Source organism: Caretta caretta, chromosome 4 (assembly GCF_965140235.1).
Source record: "Caretta caretta isolate rCarCar2 chromosome 4, rCarCar1.hap1, whole genome shotgun sequence".
NCBI lineage: Eukaryota > Metazoa > Chordata > Testudines > Cheloniidae > Caretta > Caretta caretta.
In genome coordinates this window covers 82,976,772-82,994,901 of record NC_134209.1, presented here as the reverse complement: position 1 = coordinate 82,994,901, position 18,130 = coordinate 82,976,772, and the positions used below count along the sequence as shown (strand labels likewise).

At 41.2% G+C, this 18,130-nt stretch overlaps 1 protein-coding gene across 1 annotated transcript in view; it reads left to right on the top strand.

Moving 5' to 3' along the window:
* The first annotated feature begins 331 nt into the window (after positions 1-331).
* SCRG1 (stimulator of chondrogenesis 1) overlaps positions 332-18,130 on the top strand; it is a 35,521-nt gene continuing 17,722 nt past the window's right edge. Inside the window, exon 1 of the mRNA XM_048847733.2 lies at positions 332-358. The gene's annotated coding sequence lies outside the window, so the exon portion shown is untranslated. The remainder of the gene's footprint in view (positions 359-18,130) is intronic.

Here is an 18,130-nt window from a genome sequence, read left to right as displayed (position 1 = left end):
AGATGTCCCATTTTTATAGGGACAGTCCTGGTTTGGGGGACTTTTTCTTATATAGGCTCCTATTACCCCCCACCCACTGTCCCATTTTTTCACAGTTGCTATCTGGTCACCCTATCCCTAAGGGGGGCTGTCATAAATATAAAGGAAAGGGTAAACACCTTTAAAATCCCTCCTGGCCAGAGGAAAAACCCTTTCACCTGTAAAGGGTTAAGAAGCTAGGATAACCTCGCTGGCACCTGACCAAAATGACCAATGAGGAGACAAGATACTTTCAAAGCTGCGGGGGAGAAACAAAGGTTCTCTCTGTCTATGTGATGCTTCTGCTGGGAACAGAACAGGAATGGAGTCTTAGAACTTAGTAAGTAATCTAGCTAGATATGCGTTACATTCTGGTTGTTTAAATGGCTGAGAAAATAAGCTGTGCTGAATGGAATGTAGATTCCTGTGTTTGTGTCTTTTTGTAACTTAAGGTTTTGCCTAGAGGGATTCTCTACGTTTGGAATCTGATCACCCTGTAAGGTATTCACCATCCTGATTTTACAGAGGTGATTCTTTTACTTTTTCTTCTATTAAAATTCTTCTTTTAAGAACCTGATTGCTTTTTTCATTGTTCTTAAGATCCAAGGATTTGGGTCTGTGTTCACCTATGCAAATTGATGAGGATTTTTATCAAGCCTTCCTCAGGAAAGGGGGTGCAGGGTTTGGGGAGGATTTTTGGGGGAAAGACATTTCCAAGCGGGCTCTTTTCCGGTTATATATCTGTTAGACGCTTGGTGGTGGTAGCAATAAAGTCCAAGGGAAAAAGGAAAATAGTTTGTACCTTGAGGAAGTTTTAATCTAAGCTGGTAAAAATAAGCTTAGGGGGGTTTTCATGCAGGTCCCCACATCTGTACCCTAGAGTTCAGAGTGGGGAAGGAACCATGACAGGGCATGCCCCACAATTTGTAAACCCTTGCCATAAAGAATAGTGTACTGATTAAGAGTTGATGTACCCGTTATGAACATGAAGTTGGGATGGGGGCAGGCAGGCAGAAGAGAAGGTAGTTTTAAAAACCCTGTTTCCCACTATTTTTAATGGTTTGTCCAGACAAATAATACTACAAGCTTTCGGAACATGTGCATCATAAAGTTAGTAATGTTTTTCCTCTGTGTTTTTAGAACTGCCGTTTGTCTTTTTTCAGCAAATTACAAATGTTATTGGGCTAAAAAATGAAACCAAGGAGGCATAATGTAACCGTATTAAGACACTGCAAAGCATGTTTTACTACGTTATTAATACACACCTCTGGTATCTAATGGAACAAAGTTGCACTTGAGTCAAATATGAATGGCCTGCTAAAACACATACTGTTATGTCTTAAAGTTACATTCAGTAAACATTGTGCTCATGATAAGCACAGTTGAAAAGTATTTAGTAAATATAAAGAAATACTAAGTTATTTCATGCATAATAATATATACTCTGAAAAGTTTTTTTTCCTATTAGCATTAATTTAAAGATACAAAAGCCAAGCCTGGGCTCTACATATATTTATAGTCTAATCATAATTCTATGTACAACATCCAGGAATCATTGGACATTATAAATGTTTATTATTAAATCCAAACATTTTCATCAACACTCTAAACTCATACACTTTATAACTCAAAGCAAGATGGGGTAAACTAGATACATTACAAACCAAATCAGAGAAAATATAGTTGTATATAATGCTTAGAGAGAGTTGTGTCTATTATTGTGAGGCTCTTCCCCTTCCCTTTTTTTTCCCTTGGACGGTGTATTTCTGCCACAGAAAAACTTGGCAGTTATAACCTTCAACTAACTACTAGAAAATACTAACATGCTGTAAAGTAGAACATTTATAGCAGATCAATCTGGTGTGTACTCCAGCCCTTCACCATAGTTGGCAAAAAGTAGATTTTACGCCATGACCCTAATAGTAGAGGAAAGGTGTAAAATATGCACTGATCTATCCAACTGTAGACATTTTTATTTCTTGGCATCTTATCTCCCAGGCTTCACGCGACAAGTTGATCAGAAATTAAATATAAGAGCAAAACATGCATATAAAAGGATATCTGTCTTGTTGTTGTTGTTTCTTTTTTTTTGTTTTGTTTTGTCATTCTTAGTTTTAAAAGGGTATTCTATGGGGTCAGGTAAAATAAGCAGTACTCTCACCAGAAGGTAAGAATCTCTGAGCTGACTGTCTTTGCTATAACAGAGTGGTGTGGAGGGAGTAATTGACATGCTACATTGATCAGCTTTGTCCTGCATGTTCATTAAACCTGTGCTTGTAACATAAATATGTCTAACATTTTAATATTTTCTGCTCAGTGTTTCATATCACATCAGCTGGTAGAGACCAGAACTCATTGCTAGCAGGATTATACTTTATTTTTATGTATACAATATTAATATATTTAGACAATCACAGGCATTTGTCCAACTCAAAATATGAAGAGTCAATATACATGTAGTGACATTAATTTAAAGAAAAACATAGCAATCACGACTATAAAAGTTTTAATTAAGAGAGGAATTTGTATCATTGATGACATTATTTAAATTAAGTTTTGCTAGTAGGCAAGATATATTTAAGAAATTCATTCATGACCTCTACTGGTTATTCAATGAATTTCAGTGAATACAAGTCTTTTCTACAAGGAGTGTTGGTCTCTGTGAATGTATTAGACAACATGATTTGTTTGTTTTTCTCTTTTGTGCCATTTTCCATCTGCAAAATACAGCATCACTGTAGATTAAAGTATTTTTCTGCATCATATTGTGATGTATCTCTAGTTTCTTTTGAAGATTTTAGAACAGTCCCTCTGCCCAGACCTCCACTTCTCTGGCAGGCTATTTATTTCATACACCAGGTGGCACCAGATAACAAGTTTAAATCAAGCTATTGCAGTTATTGCCTGGTGAAAGTGTTAAGGGGAGTCTGACAGAAATTGATAATTACAATGTAAAAGGTCAAATGAGAGTCTGCAGTTTTAGCCAAATGCAGACGTCTGTATTTATACACAAAAAGAAAAGGAGTACTTGTGGCACTTTAGAGACTAACCAATTTATTTGAGCATAAGCTTTTGTGAGCTACAGCTCACTTCATCGGATGCATGAAGTTCACTTCATCAATGAATTGAGCTGTAGCTCACGAAAGCTCATGCTCAAATAAATTGGTTAGTCTCTAAGGTGCCACAAGTCCTCCTTTTCTTTTTGCGGATACAGACTAACACGCTGCTACTCTGAAACCTGTATTTATACAAAGATACTTCATACAGCCAAAAGCACAGCTGCATCTGCCTGGGTCACAATCCACAGCTGATGCCCTGAGGTAACCTTTTTACTAACCATTTGTTAAAAACAATGTTTAAGTACACAGCTTGATTAAGTAATGAATTGTAGTCCATAGTTCCAATGAATTGGTACAAGACTACAGAGTTTAAGGGTGAGATTTTCCTAAGCACTCAGGGTTGGCTTAACTCTGCTCCTATCAAAGTTAAAGGTAAAACTCCCATTGATTTCAATGGGAGAAAAGCTAGGCCAACACTGAGCACTTTTGAAAAATACACCCTGATTTACACACAGCCCAGACATTTGCACACACAGCCAGGACATTTGGACAAAGAGAGAGAACTAAAAGGCATGATCTATATTGACTTTATCACTCTCACACTTACACAAAGCTTATAACATAGTCCCTCATGGGGAAGGAGGCAACAACATCTCTTTCTTTTACATTTGTGTGTTCTCAGAATTTTGTGTGCCTAATATAACATATGAGATAAAACAGGGTCACATCCCGATCTTGCTGCTGTATAGATGAGGATTATAGATAGAGGTCTGAAGCCTTCCTGGCTTCACACTAGGACTGAGTTTCTCCACTCTTCAGTATATAGCTGATTGATCAGAAATGAAAAAACAAAGAAAGCAACTAACTGCCTATAATGGATAGGGTTAGCTGATTGTTTTCCTTTTAATCCTACTTACAGTTTTTAAGTTGTCTATAAATAAGCCTAGTAGCCAGACATATTGAAAATATTTAAACTTATCTTATGAAAGCATCACAATATAATATTTCTACCTGATTTAGCAACTACAAAAATAACCACCTTAGAAAAAGAAAAGGTCAGATATAAAGAGGTGGGGCCACATTGTACATTTAAGTTACTCTGAATGTACACTGCTGTAATTGAGAATAAGGATTTGGGGATTTTTTTTAAACAAGAACCTGTTTAGCTATTTACATGGTCAAGTTAAACAAGACACAATTAAGGTTTAGTCTTCCACCCACACAGCTCCTATATGTGAATTTCTGGAGTCCCTGGAAGCGAATCAAGTTACCTCTGATTCTATGTTGTTTAACTTGGCTATTTTTGTACATGCTACCTATATTAAATCAGATATAGCATCAATTCGGTTTTTTCTTCTTTAGGAAAAAAGTTATGAGGGTTTATTTTTCCATATCATGCCAACATAAAAACAAATATTAAATATTTTTAAAACTGAGGCAGCACAACACCACCTGACCCTACAAACTTCTATACTACTGCAAATAACTTAACCACTAAGCTTAACAAATTCTTTATTGCAGAAAAGTGAAAACTATTAATGAAAAGTGGCCACCAGAGGGAGCTCATATATCCAAATAATATAGAAACGGATTGATGTTGGGAGAAAAAATGTATCCATTTTCCTGGTTTATACATTTCTCAGCTTTCATATGCATGAAGAACTTGATATTTCACTGCTTTCACTGAAGAGTCTCTTTAAAATGGCAGCACAAAAGGGGTTAAAAAATTTATATCTGAAAAACAGAGTTCAAACAAATTTCCTTTCCAAGTTTCTAGCAAGCTTGGTGTGCATTTAATACAATGAAACCAATGCTAACAGCAGAGCTGGTACAAAGCACTGCCATTCTAATTTGGTAGTGTTTTACATCTACTTTGCACTAGTGTAAAGGACTACACAATTGACAAGGCAGTGGGGAATCAGCACCAGTATCTAAGGGCTCACCTACACTCAGAAGTATCACGAAGTGAGCTGTGGCTCACGAAAGCTCATGCTCAAATAAATTGGTTAGTCTCTAAGGTGCCACAAGTACTCCTTTTCTTTTTGCGAATACAGACTAACACGGCTGTTCCTCTGAAACCTGTCATAAACTATACTGGTATACTTAAAATGATATGGTCCCCCTAGTGTGGGCACAGTTAGCTTACTCCCATAGCTATACAGCTATAAGTATCTTCATATTTGTATAACTGCATCTGCACTGGTATACCTATATCAATATTAAAATAATCACATCCCAAACTGAAATAGTTATAGCAGTTACAAAAGCTGCATGTAGATCAGGCCTTAGCAAATGGAAAGAACCACTGAGAAGAATAATGTAAAACAGTACACATGGGGAAATACATTTTATTTTAAAAATGTTTACTCAGGAAAACAAAGCTTGTTCTTTGATACTAATCACAGCATTCTGCAACTGAAAGCATCATCCAGTGAAGTCTGGCTATTTAAACAACAATGTTTTTTGATACAGTAGCGGGACTAGAATTCAGTGGAGCAAGTTTGACAATGCTTCAGTTCTATCTGCCATTATAGTTTGCACAGCTTTGGTGGTACAGTATACCGTGGTTCACACTGCCCATCGATGCCTTCAGTTTGGTAAGATTCCCTGTATGCAACCATCTTTTGGAGAACCCTAATCAACCTGACCCTTTCCTAGAATTTTCTGTCGTAACAAAGGATGCAACTGTAGTGGTGAATTCCTTTGTCCTACCTATACGACAGAACTTGAGTACTCGGCTAATGATATATATATATATGTAGTAGGTTTTTTTTCCTCCAGTTTTGGAGCGAGACAAAAATTGGTAGTGAAATTTCTTGAAAAAGACGGTTTATGCAGAACTATTCATTAATCAAATCTCCATCTTGCCTGCTATAAGAGATCTTCTCTTGTTTAGAGCCAAATTCCACTCTCCTTACTCCTACCAGTATCCCATGGTACTGAACTCAAATGCACAAACATTACTTCGGTGACTAAGGATTACAGGATCAGGCCCTTGGCCCACAACATATTGATAAAAGGGCATGATTCAGGCTAAGATTTTGGCATGGGTATTTTTAGTAAAAGTCACAAACAGGACACAGGCAATAAACAATAAATCACAGAAGCCAGAGCCCCACTGCCCCAGGGCTGACAGCCCAAGCCGTGCTGCCTGGAGCTGAAGTCGCAGAGGTCACATAAAATCATGGAATCTGTGACCTCCATGACTGACTTGTAGCCTTAGGCATAATCCTATAAAATGTAACTCACTCAAGTAGTCCCATTGAAAAAAAGAGGACTACTCATGTAAAGATTATTAATGTAAGTAAGAGTCTATAAGATCAAGTTCTTGCATGTCATGTGAACTCTGATATGTCCAAGTTTACATGGAAAATGTTATAACCATGCACATTTGTTCTACTAGGGTTAAATAAATCACTTAAATTTTGTTAGTCTAAAAAATTTTTACTGTATTCCTTGGTTTTTCTTTTTCAATGTAGAAGTAAACTTTTATTTTTCTAAAAGGGATATGTAATGATTAAGGGACGAAGGAAACATTCATGTACTGGATAGGTATAACCAATGGTAGACTATGTACTTAAATTCCCAGTACTTTTGCGCCACCATTATATGGTTTTAGGGGCAGATTTTAGTTAAATTAAGGGTATTACAAATATCTAAACCAAAGTAATCTTTTATATCTAAATATCTGATTGGCTACATGTTAATTACTTCCTGTAGCTGAATTATTTGCTACACAGTTCATATACAAAAACAAAATAAGTTTGAGCTGATTTTTGAGTGCTATTACCAAAAGCAGAAGTTTTATATTTAAATTAAAGCTGCCTGAATGTATTTATTTGATTATTAAAAAAAATGTTTCAATTAAGTTACCTGGAGTGCATAGACTGGTCTTAAATAGAAACCATTTAATGCTGGATAATTTAATTATGAAGTGTATAATTCAATTTGGCAAGTTACCAAACTGTCAGCAGTTCAATGCAATTTGAAGTTCAGCTATGCACATTCAGTTACTTGGTTACTTTTTAGCATGTTTCATCCAAAGCCAGGGGCACAGAGAACAATTAACATCACCTTTCCAATATGTCCACAGATGGCATTAGTACTGGCTTGTGCCTCTTTTGAATGTTGTACTATGTGGCTTTGCTAGCTGTGACACACAAGAGTGTACAGCAGGCCTCCAAAAATCCCACATCCTGCAAAGATTGCAGTGTTCCCAGTGCATCAGCACAACCAGGAAAGGTCCAGAGTCTCCATTCACAGCAAGGAAAATTTTCAAAAGTTTTCCACCATTGCTAAAGCTAGTTCAGTTTCACCAGTGGTAGCAATCCTGGGCTCCCTACTGCAAATGTTATTACAAATGTAATTTTATAACTACCCATAATCAGTTTACCCATAAACAAATCTAGTGTTCTCCCTTGAATCATTGCTGTTTCTCTACAAAAACCCCTACCTATGCCCAAGTAAGTGTTCTGATGCATGGACCCAAACTCTGCATCAGTTCTATTGGGACTCCATCTCCTGACTCATCTTGCTGGGGGCTCTGCCTGTCTCCAGCACTCAGGACCCTGAGCTACCACCATCACCTGGGAACCCTGACCAGCTCAAGCCTCATGGAGTGGGTGAGATTCCCTCCCTCTCTATCTGTTTTGTTTTCTTTTCTATCTCAGGTACAGTATTAACCTTTAATAATGTAACTGTTATGTTTGTTTAGCCCTCCTTGTGTAGTTATTACTATTATTCAGTTAAAAAAGCTTTTATGGTTAAACTGGTTGCTTCTCTCTCTATGTACTTTACTCTTTTGTGTTTTTAGCTTCCTCATTCACTCTGCAGCACTGCTTCTTTTACCTAAGCTAAAGATCCCTGTAGCGCCCAAATATACTGTGGGGTTTGCTCCTCAAGTGGGTTACTACCAGTACAATTGTGATATAAAAGTGGGAATAGGGACATGCTGAACTTGTGACATATAAGGGTGGCAGCTTGAAAGTGCTGCTTGACCCGGTCCACTCGGGGGGGAGGGGGGGGTGTATGTGTGTGTGTTCGTGTTCGTTCAACCAGTTCTGAGGTTAGAGGAACCCAGCCCTAGGGAACCTAGGTCCTGCAGGATAGCTCCATTGGGAGGGGATTTGCATAAGGGAGAAGTAGAGCTCCATATGAAAACACACGTGACACAAGCAGTACATTGATAGAATTACAGAAACCCTCCTCCCCTCCCAGAAGAGTAACCCTAATAAATGAGCATACCCCAAAGTAACGGGCAAATCTGGTAACACCTCTATCACATCCCCCCTTAGTTGCCTCTTTTCCAAGCTGAAAAGTCCCAGTCTTATTAATCTCTCCTCATACGGAAGCCGTTCTATACCTCTAATAATTTTTGTTACCCTTTTCTGAACCTTTTCCAATTCCAATATATCTTTTTTGAGATGGGGCAACCACATCTGCACACAGTATTCAAGGCGTGGGCGTACCATGGGTATATATAGAGGCAATAGGATACTTTCTGCCTTATTATCTATCCCTTTCTTGATGATTCCCAACATTTTGTTCACTTTTTTGACTGCTGCTGCACATAGAATCATAGAATATCAGGGTTGGAAGGGACCTCAGGAGGTCATCTAGTCCAACCCCCTGCTCAAAGCAGGACCAATCCCCAATTTTTGCCCCAGATCCCTAAATGGCCCCCTCAAGGATTGAACTCACAACCCTGGGTTTAGCAGGCCAATGCTCAAACCACTGAGCTATCCCTCCCCCTCCACATTGAGTGGATGATTTCAGAGAACTATCCACAATGACTCCAAGATCTCTTTCTTGAGTGGTAACAGCTAATTTAGACCCCATCTTTGTATATGTATAGTTAGGATTATGTTTTCCAATGTGCATTACTTTGCATTTATCAACATTAAATTTCATCAGCCATTTTGTTGCCCAGTCACCCAGTTTTGTGAGATCCTTTTGAAGCTCTTTGCAGTCTGCCTGGGACTTAACTATCTTGACTAGTTTTGTATCATCTGCAAATTTTGCCACCTCACTGTTTACCCCTTTTTCCAGATCATTTATGAATATGTTAAATAGGACTGGGCCCAGTACAGATCCCTGGAGGACCACTATTTACCTCTCTCCATTCTGAAAACTGACCATTTATTCCTACCCTTTGTTTCCTATCTTTTAACCAGTTACCAATCCATGAGAGAACCTTCCCTCTTATCCCATGACTGCTTATTTTGTTTAAGAGCCTTTGTTGAGGGACCTTGTCAAAGGCTTTCTGAAAATCTAAATACACTATATCCACTGGATCTCCTTTCTCCACTTGCTTGTTGACCCCCTCAAAGAATTCTAGTAGATTGGTGAGGCATGATTTCCCTTTACAAAAACCATATTGACTATTTCCCAACAAATTATGTTCATCTATGTGTCTGACAATTTTGTTCTTTATGATAGTTTCAACCAATTTTCCCGGTACTGAAGTGAGGCTTACTGGCCTGTAGTTGGCAGGGTCATCTCTGGAGCCCTTTTTAAAAATTGGTGTCACATTAGCTATCCTCCAGTCATTTGGTACAGAAGCTGGTTTAAATGATAGGTTACATACCATAGTTAGTAGTTCTGCCATTTCACATTTGAGTTCCTTCAGAACTCTTGGATGAATACCATCAGGTCCTAGACACATATTACTGTTTAGTTTATCAATTTGTTCCAAAACCTCCTCTAATGACACCTCAATTTGGGACAGTTCCTCAGATCTGTCACCCAAAAAGAATGGCTCAGGTTTGGGAATCTTCCTCACATCCTCAACAGTGAAGATTGATGCAAAGAATTAATTTAGTTTCTCCACAGTGGCCTTATCATCTTTGAGTGCTCCTTTAGCATCTCGATCGTCCAGTGGCCCCACTGGTTGTTTAGCAGGCTTACCACTTTGGGGGATTTGTTAATTTTCTCTCCAAATACCTGCTACACCTCTTAGGCATCAGTGAACCCCTTAAGAGATTGACCAGAAAAGAGGCTAGATGGTGTCAGGAAACCCAACAGCAAAATGCTTTCCAACAGATCCAGACATTAATGACTAACCATCCAGTCCTAAAATACTATGATGTTAAGGCACCGGTAACTATTCAGTGTGACGCTAGTGAATGTGAATTAGGAGCAGTGTTATAACAAAATAGTCAGCCTGTAGAATTAACCTCTAGGACGCTACTGCCAACAAAGCTAAAATACGCTCAAATAGAGAGGGAATGATTAGCCATTGTTTTAGCACGCACCAAGTTTGACCACAAGCTCCTGGGAAGTAATTATATCTGTACAGCTTACACAGACCACAAACTTTTGGAATCCATCTTCAGAAAGCCTTTGCTACCAGCTCCAAAACATCCGCAAAGAATGTCAATGATAATCTGAATAATAAAATTCCAGGATTGTCACTCTGTGTCACTCTGAAGCCTAAAATGTCGATTGAGTCAGTATGAAGTGCTGGAAGCAGCTACAAGCATGGTTAAGAGCTCTTTTTGTTCAGAACAGAGGCATAGCCATGGGTGGCCCTGGCCCACTCATTTAGCAACCAGGCCCACCCAAATCTGAGCAGGTATAAATGTAGAAACTGTCCAGTGTGTGGCTGAGCTCCCTGGGAGGCTTGAGGGTCCAGTGGGGCACTGCCAATGCCACCCCTGCATCCAGTTGCACAGCCAGGAGCTGCAGGGAGGGCAGCAGCAGGTGCTGCCGCCCCATGGAATGAGGAGATAGATGCAGCGAGGGGATGGTTGGCAGAAAGAGGGGAAGGCTGCCTGGAGCAATTGGGCCAACTCCATGGGAGTTCATGCTTCACTGGTGGATCCCAGGTTCTGACACCCCCATAGGCTTGTCCAAAACTGTTCAAATATTTTCAGGGTCTGGTTCCTCCCAGCAGCAGTGAGAAGCTTCTTGGCAGAAATTATTACAATCCTACTGCATCCCATCCTGTCCTGACCTCTCCTGCTCCAATGACGGGCTGGGGAGAGAGACAGAAAAGGAAATTGGGGAAGCCAGGGGCAGAGGATGGTCAGAGACAGGGTAAGCCAGGAGGTCAGAGATCAGGGGACCTGGGGCAAAGCTAGGGGATGCAGAGGGTATTAGATGCCGGGGAAACAGAAGTGGAGGAGGGGAGCAAGGGGGTGTTGGGTGGGTGCAGGAGGCTGGTGGGAGGCAGAGGTTTGGGCAGGGAGGCATGGGTGGGAGATGGGTATAGAGGCAAAAGGCAGATGGGCATGTACGTGGTAGTGGTGGGTAAATGGGGTTCTGTGGTGAGTGCGTAAGGTGGAGCTATGAGTGGGCAAAGAAGTAGGGCCAGAAGGCAGGGGGATAATCGGTAGGAGAGGTAGGGGTGTTAGGGTAGGGCAGGATGCACAATTAGGGGGAGGAGAGGAGACGGGGTAAAAGGTAAAGGAAGACAGTGCAGTTAGAGGTGAGGGAGGAAACAGGGCAAAAGAGGTGACTATGAATTACATCTATGTGGTATGCAGCTACAGTAAGGTGTATATCTATGTCATGCCAAGAATCTTAAGCCATTATGTTATCAGCAGTAACTCAACCAATTACCACCCTCACTCTACAACAAATTTGCATGCAGCAATTGCATTGGTTGAATAAGGGAGCTACTGTATAGATGGTGGATTACTTGGTCCACCTGTCATACATGTGCGCCTAACTGTCACCCATGCACAAATCTCCCAGCACAAAAACCAACACAACCGCCATACACAACCCCAACCACACAGCCACTCACCATAGTACACCACCCTCATTTGCCACCTGTACAAATCCACACAACTCTCCCAGCTAAAAACAACCCACAAATAAATTAACACAACCACCCACACAACACCACAGCACACACAATTACTCAAAACATCACTCTAGAATTTCTGACTCAGTGTGCTGTGATGGCAACAAACTACAAGCATGGCTGACAGCACTTTTTGTTCAGAATATCACCTGGTTCAGTCATCACTGGGATTCACAGTGTGTTATCATCCAATGTTAACTTCTCAGCCATTTTCAGCTTCTTTACACACACGTGACTTTAAGAATTACACCGATGTGACAGCATGAGCTTTCAGCAACTAGTTAAAAAATATTGCTTGGATGTATAATACAAACAAGAGTCAGTGATGTTCATTGCAGACTACTGAAATCCAAGATTATGAAATTTTCAGTATATGCCAAGAGGAGGAGTTTTATCAGGAACTTGAACATATCAACCAGAGAGAACTTGTTCATGTAACAGACAGATGCACTTCTGCAAATAGACACACATTCTAACAGACAACATGTTTCAATCACTCAGAACAGTCATTATGTCAAGACAGCCAGAAAAGAAGGCAGAGGAGCTGACAGTTGCGGAATACGTGTGTCAATTTATGAATTCCATTTTGTGAAATAGCATGTATGATTGTAATCTTCAATGTGGATTACAGCTTCCATTTTGCAGCAGAAACAGGAGATGTCTAGAAAATTAAAACAGGTTCATCAATGGGGCATCAATAGTGAATAGTTCAACCCTCATGGAAAAAGAGGATGCTAACAGAAGAGCTACTGACCGACAGGGGGATTGGACTACGGAAAATCCTCAGTGACAATCAGAAAAGGTGTTACAGACTGATTTTAAAAGTGACATGCTCACTAAGCAAAGAAGCCAGTTAATCACCAGAAACAGAAGACAACTGGAGGAGTGGGCACAGGGACTTCTGTCTGCCTTCAGAAGGACACTGATGAATCCAAGGACTCTTTGGAGTGGCGAGGACTCTGAGGGAGAATTGCATTTGGGCATTTATTATCTTGCCTAGATCTGTAATTCTCCTGTTCTGCCTAAGCATAAAGTATGTGTGTGTCTAAGCTTTTCATTTCAAAAGCCTGCATTCCTTGCTTTAACGGTCATGTTTCCCCAAATAATTACATTTTAATTCAGAGCAAGCACAAGGGTGCATCTCTGGAGGAGCAAGCTTAAGTTACTGGGGAGACTTGGGAGGTTCAGCATTGGTTTAAGGACAGGGCAGCTGGACTACAGAGTCCCACAGCCAAGGAAGGGGGCCAGACGGGGAGTTCACCCCAGGGATGGTGCCTTAGAGGCCCAGAGTTAGAAACAGTGATTTGCCCAGACCCAGGTGACTTGAAAGCACATGGAATCCAAAGATTGAGTCAAATTAACACAGTCTGGTGACCATCCATTAGGGGGGAATCAATCTGGACTGTGACAGGAGCCACTTGATATTTGTGACTATTGGTATAAGCATGCCTCCTCACCTCTAGGGTGCCTCCTCACATTTGGATGCCATGTTGCAGGTGACTTTGCCTCTTGCACTCCCCTGGTGGCTATTTCCCGGGCCTGCAATATCCTATCTCAATCTGCTGCTTCTCCCAACTCCCCCTCTAGTTGTTCCATGGCTTGAGCCTCTGATTAATTCACATAAAAGTCTAAACCCCTTCCAGATTAGTGTGAACGAGTCCAAATAAAGATTCAAACAAGTCTTCAAACTAATAGTCCATCCACCTCTCTCAGGCTTCACTATGGTTCCCTTGTTGTAGCCTGCCTATTAGGTACTAAACCAGGGCTTCTCTCTCCCGCCTCTGCCAGATCTTCCCCCAAACTCAGTCTACTTATACAACTTAGTTCTGCCTCATCTATCCAGGAGGCAATTAGTTACTCTGCCCCCCGGTGCAGAGCATGACTAATTGAGTCCTTTGCCTTGCCTTGAAGGCAATGGGTGGTAAGGTCAACCAAAATATTTTAAAGCAACACCAGTTCCTTATGCCCTCAGAAAAAAGACTGACACTGAGTTAGACAGGTGGGAAAAGCAGAGCATCAAAACAGTGCTGTTTTCCGAATGGACCACACCTATGGTGCTCATGGTTAAACCAGACAAGACCATTGCATTGCAGGGGTTATAAAGTCACCCCACTCTATGGACCGAGGACTTGCTCCGTTTTGGGGTTAAAAATGTAGTAAGCTAGACATGTTGCAGGTGTACCAGCAGATGAGAGTAGAGGACTGTAAGAAATTTATCACTATAAACACTCACAAGGGACTACACCAGTGCAATCAATTATCACATGGAATATCAGCAGCATCTGAAATTTTCCAGAGGGCCATGGAAAGTTTGTTGGAAGGTATCTCATGTGTGGTGATGTGGACTGACAATGTCTTCATCACAGGCAAAAGTGATGCTGAACACCTGTCAGTACTGAAGAACATAGTCTTCAGTACTGACAGGTGTCTCTGAAGAGACTTTGCTTAAAACAAAGTAACTGTTTGGGGTTTTTTTTTTTGTTTTTTACTCATGAGACCAGAAGTGGTGTATATGGGCTACAGGATAAACAAGGAGGGAATTCACCCTGTGGCAGAAAAGTCACAACAGGCCCTAGCCCCTGAGAAAACAACTGAGCTATGAGCATACTTAGGTACATTAAATTTTTATAGCATATCTCCCAAATGTTTCAGCCCTTTTATAGCCCTGGCATCAACTCCTGAGGCAGGAAACCCCCTGATATTGGGGAAAGAGACAAGAGGGAGCTTTCCAGAAGTCTAAAAAGCTACTCACATCCTTGGATCTCCTTGTTCATTGTGACCTGGGCAAAGGATTAATTCTGTCATGTGATGCTTCATTTTACAGGGTAGGGACAGTTTTGTTACATAACTTGAGGGATGTTGGAGTATAACTAATTGGATATGTCTCCAGGTCACTGACTAAAGCTGAATGGAGTTATTCTCAGTTAGAGGAAGAAAGTCTACTATTATTTTTTGAATCAATACCTATATGGGAAGCCTTTTACCATTCTGATGGATCACAAACAACTTGTGAGAGTCTTGAATTAAAATAAGGGTGTACAAGCCATGGCAGCTGCCCTGGTACAGCACTGGACTTTGTCTAAAGCTACTTATGAGCACAGTAAAACCTCAGAGTTACTGACACCCGGGGAATGGAGGTTGTCTGTAACTCTGAAATGTTCATAACGCTGAACAAAGCACAGTTCGGGCTCCAGATCCAGCAGCTGACACTCCAGGCCAGGCTTCAGCAGCAGCTGAGCTCCCACCTCAGCTCCCGCAGGCAGCTTCTTTTCCTGAGTTGGATTGCAAGCTTGTCCTCCTCCCCACAGGGGGAGGTGGGGTGCGTGTGTGTGCGCGTGAGAGAATAGCACGTCCCCCTCCCGGCTGCGGGAGGAGGGTGAAAACAGCAAGCCCTCCTCCCAGCGGAGGGGGTGGGAGGGAAGAGGTGAAAACGGTGCAGATCTCGGTGCTGCTCCTGCTCTGCTGGCTCCAGCTGCCTTGGGTTGACAGCCCCAGCATCTTCACCTCTTACTGCAGCTGTAAATGGCTGCCCTGCACATGAGGGTGGGGGTGGGGTGGGGACAGGCAGCCCAGATGTGTTTACCTTTAAGATTCAGTACAGGCACAGTACAGTATTGGTGGTTGTTGGGTTTTTTTTTGTCTCCGCTGCTGCCTGATTGGCTATTTCTGGTTTCACATGGTGTCCGGTTGACTGGTCAGTCTGTAACTCTGGTGTTCGTATCATTGAGCTTCTCCTGTATGGGATAATTTATAAGGCAGAGCATTAGCTTGCCAGCACAAACAGCCTCAGTTAAATGCCATTACTAAAACAATCTGGTTCTACAGAGCTTCCAGGAAAGTTTGTGTTATTCATGGAACACCTCAACCAGACATCAGTAGTGGCTTCCCAGATAAGGAAATGGACTACAAGGTTCTGTCCTGTCCCAAGTGCAGCATGCACTTCCCCCTTGTGCAGGCAGGGATCAGGGGGGTTGCTGGCCCTGCTGTAGCATAGGGAGCCCTTTTCACCCCCACTGTCATGGGAATGAGTGAGCAGGGCAGAACAGAGATCCCCTGGCCAGGACTGTGAGGAGGAGGAGCCCCCAGCAGCAGAGGAAACCGTCCTGGTGCTGAATGGCTCCTGCCTTCTCGATTATCCAAATTCCTCCTAATTATCCAAATAAAATCCTGTCCCTCATGTTATTCGGATAATCAGGAGTGTATTGTAGTTGAATAAAAGAGCATTTGCCTGCCTGTAGTACTTTAAGTATGTGTGTTTCTTGTGCACTGAGTAGTCCCTTTACAAAACTCCACATCGCAGCCAGTTTAATGGCAAAGCAGAAACAACTGTTAAGATCGCCAAATGGCACACTGGGATAATAAAGACCACGTGGACGATATTACTGGACTGGAGAAATACTCCAACAGAAGGCCTGGACAGCAGTCCAGTATTGTGCCTCCTGTACCACCAAACACGCACTCCATTACCTACAGCAAATACACTTTTGAATCAGCACTAGTGAAAAAGGTGACAGAACAAATTGAACAACAATGACAACAAACCTAACACTTTGAAAGAGGCACCAAAGAACTCCAGACAGAATAGCCAGTGAGATTACAACCAGTGTATAATGACAGAGACAAACGATGGAGAACAGGGACAAGTATGCAAAGAGTAGCACCAAAATCATACACAGTAGAAGTTTAAGGCCAACTCTACCATCTGTCTACTCTCATTTCCTAACAGCCACCAAGGATCTGTTGTTTTCGAAAGAAAACTCAAAAGAGTCCCCCCAGTGGATGCTGATATAGGGACTACAGTAGAAATTGGCAATGACTGTAAAATGAGTTGACTTATTACAGACCCTCTGGACTTGGCAAAGATGATGCTAGAAAACATACAAGCACAAAAATGTCCTGAGGACAAACATCAGCAGAGTAAGGGATTCAAAACAAAAACCACACTATATGAAAGATCAGTGATGTTGCCTAGCAATTTCAAATATGATATTGTTAATTGAAATTGCTTAGTTTTATAGGAAGAGAGATTTACAAGAGTTTTATGTAAAAGAAAAAGATATTGCTATTTATGTAAATAGTTAAAAATCAGCATATAAGAATATACAACTGTTCATAAATTTTTAAGACTGAAAGTTGTTCTTGTCTGCTGAATATGGTTTCTGAATCACACAGTTCTTAACAAGTGACCCCTGCAGCCACCATTTTAAACACTATGTCATCTAACCTCAGAGCAGGTCTAACTGACATCTGCTTAAAATGGTGGTGGCACTTAATGTCTGGGGCACCCAACATTGCTACCAGAGATGAGCGCTGAATACCCAAATGTTTCACTGGACCTGTACAAAATTAAGATATCTTGAGTTTTACATAAATGAATCCCCACCCTAAAGTTTCAGAAAATTAGATTTACTTGTAGTATCTTAGATTCAATTACAATAGGCTATTGTGATTACACCCTCCAATGTACATGAACTCTTTATGCTAAGGTAGTGGGGAGTGCCTGGCATGTAGTGGAATGGTAGATCAATGGTATCCTTTCTAGAGATGGAATATAAGAGGTGTTTCTTTTAGTATTTCTCATTGTAAGTGTGTGAGTAGCTGAAGTGTTTAGATCCCAAGGCCAGAAGGGACCAATGAGAGAGCTGGGGAGAGTTCATGTCTGTGTTGGTGGCCAGTATGTGAAAGGTGAGATTTGAATAGATCTGTGTTCCCAGAATAAGGGTGAGGGTTTGTGGTTCATATGAAAAATGCAGAACATATACAGAACATTGAGTAGTCACAAAATAGTTATAGAACTAGGTCATTCACTGTCACCAATCTGCCCTGACTCACTCCAATACTCTGCTCCCTACTGGCTTTTCCAGGTTCTCCAGAACCCCTGCTTTCCTCAGCCCCCTAAGCTGCTGCAGGCTGAGCTTCTCCCACCCCCACCCCACTTCTCTGAGGCACCGTAAAGAGTAATAACTGACCATTTCTTAAAGACAGGCAATGTCATACAATGTCACAAAACTTGGCAGCTATGCTACAATTTTCTTTTCTCTTTCCCATTCATAACCCTACTGTGACCCAGACTCTCCTTGGCAAAGAGTCCCCTGTTCTTTGCAAACCACTCTCACCTCAGACCAGACAAATTCTCTGCACCAAACAGGTCTTACAGGATATTTATCCATAAAGAGTAACATGTAAGGTATCTGCAGAAAGCTCATAACTTGCCAAGATACATAATCTTTGTGAGTTGTACATA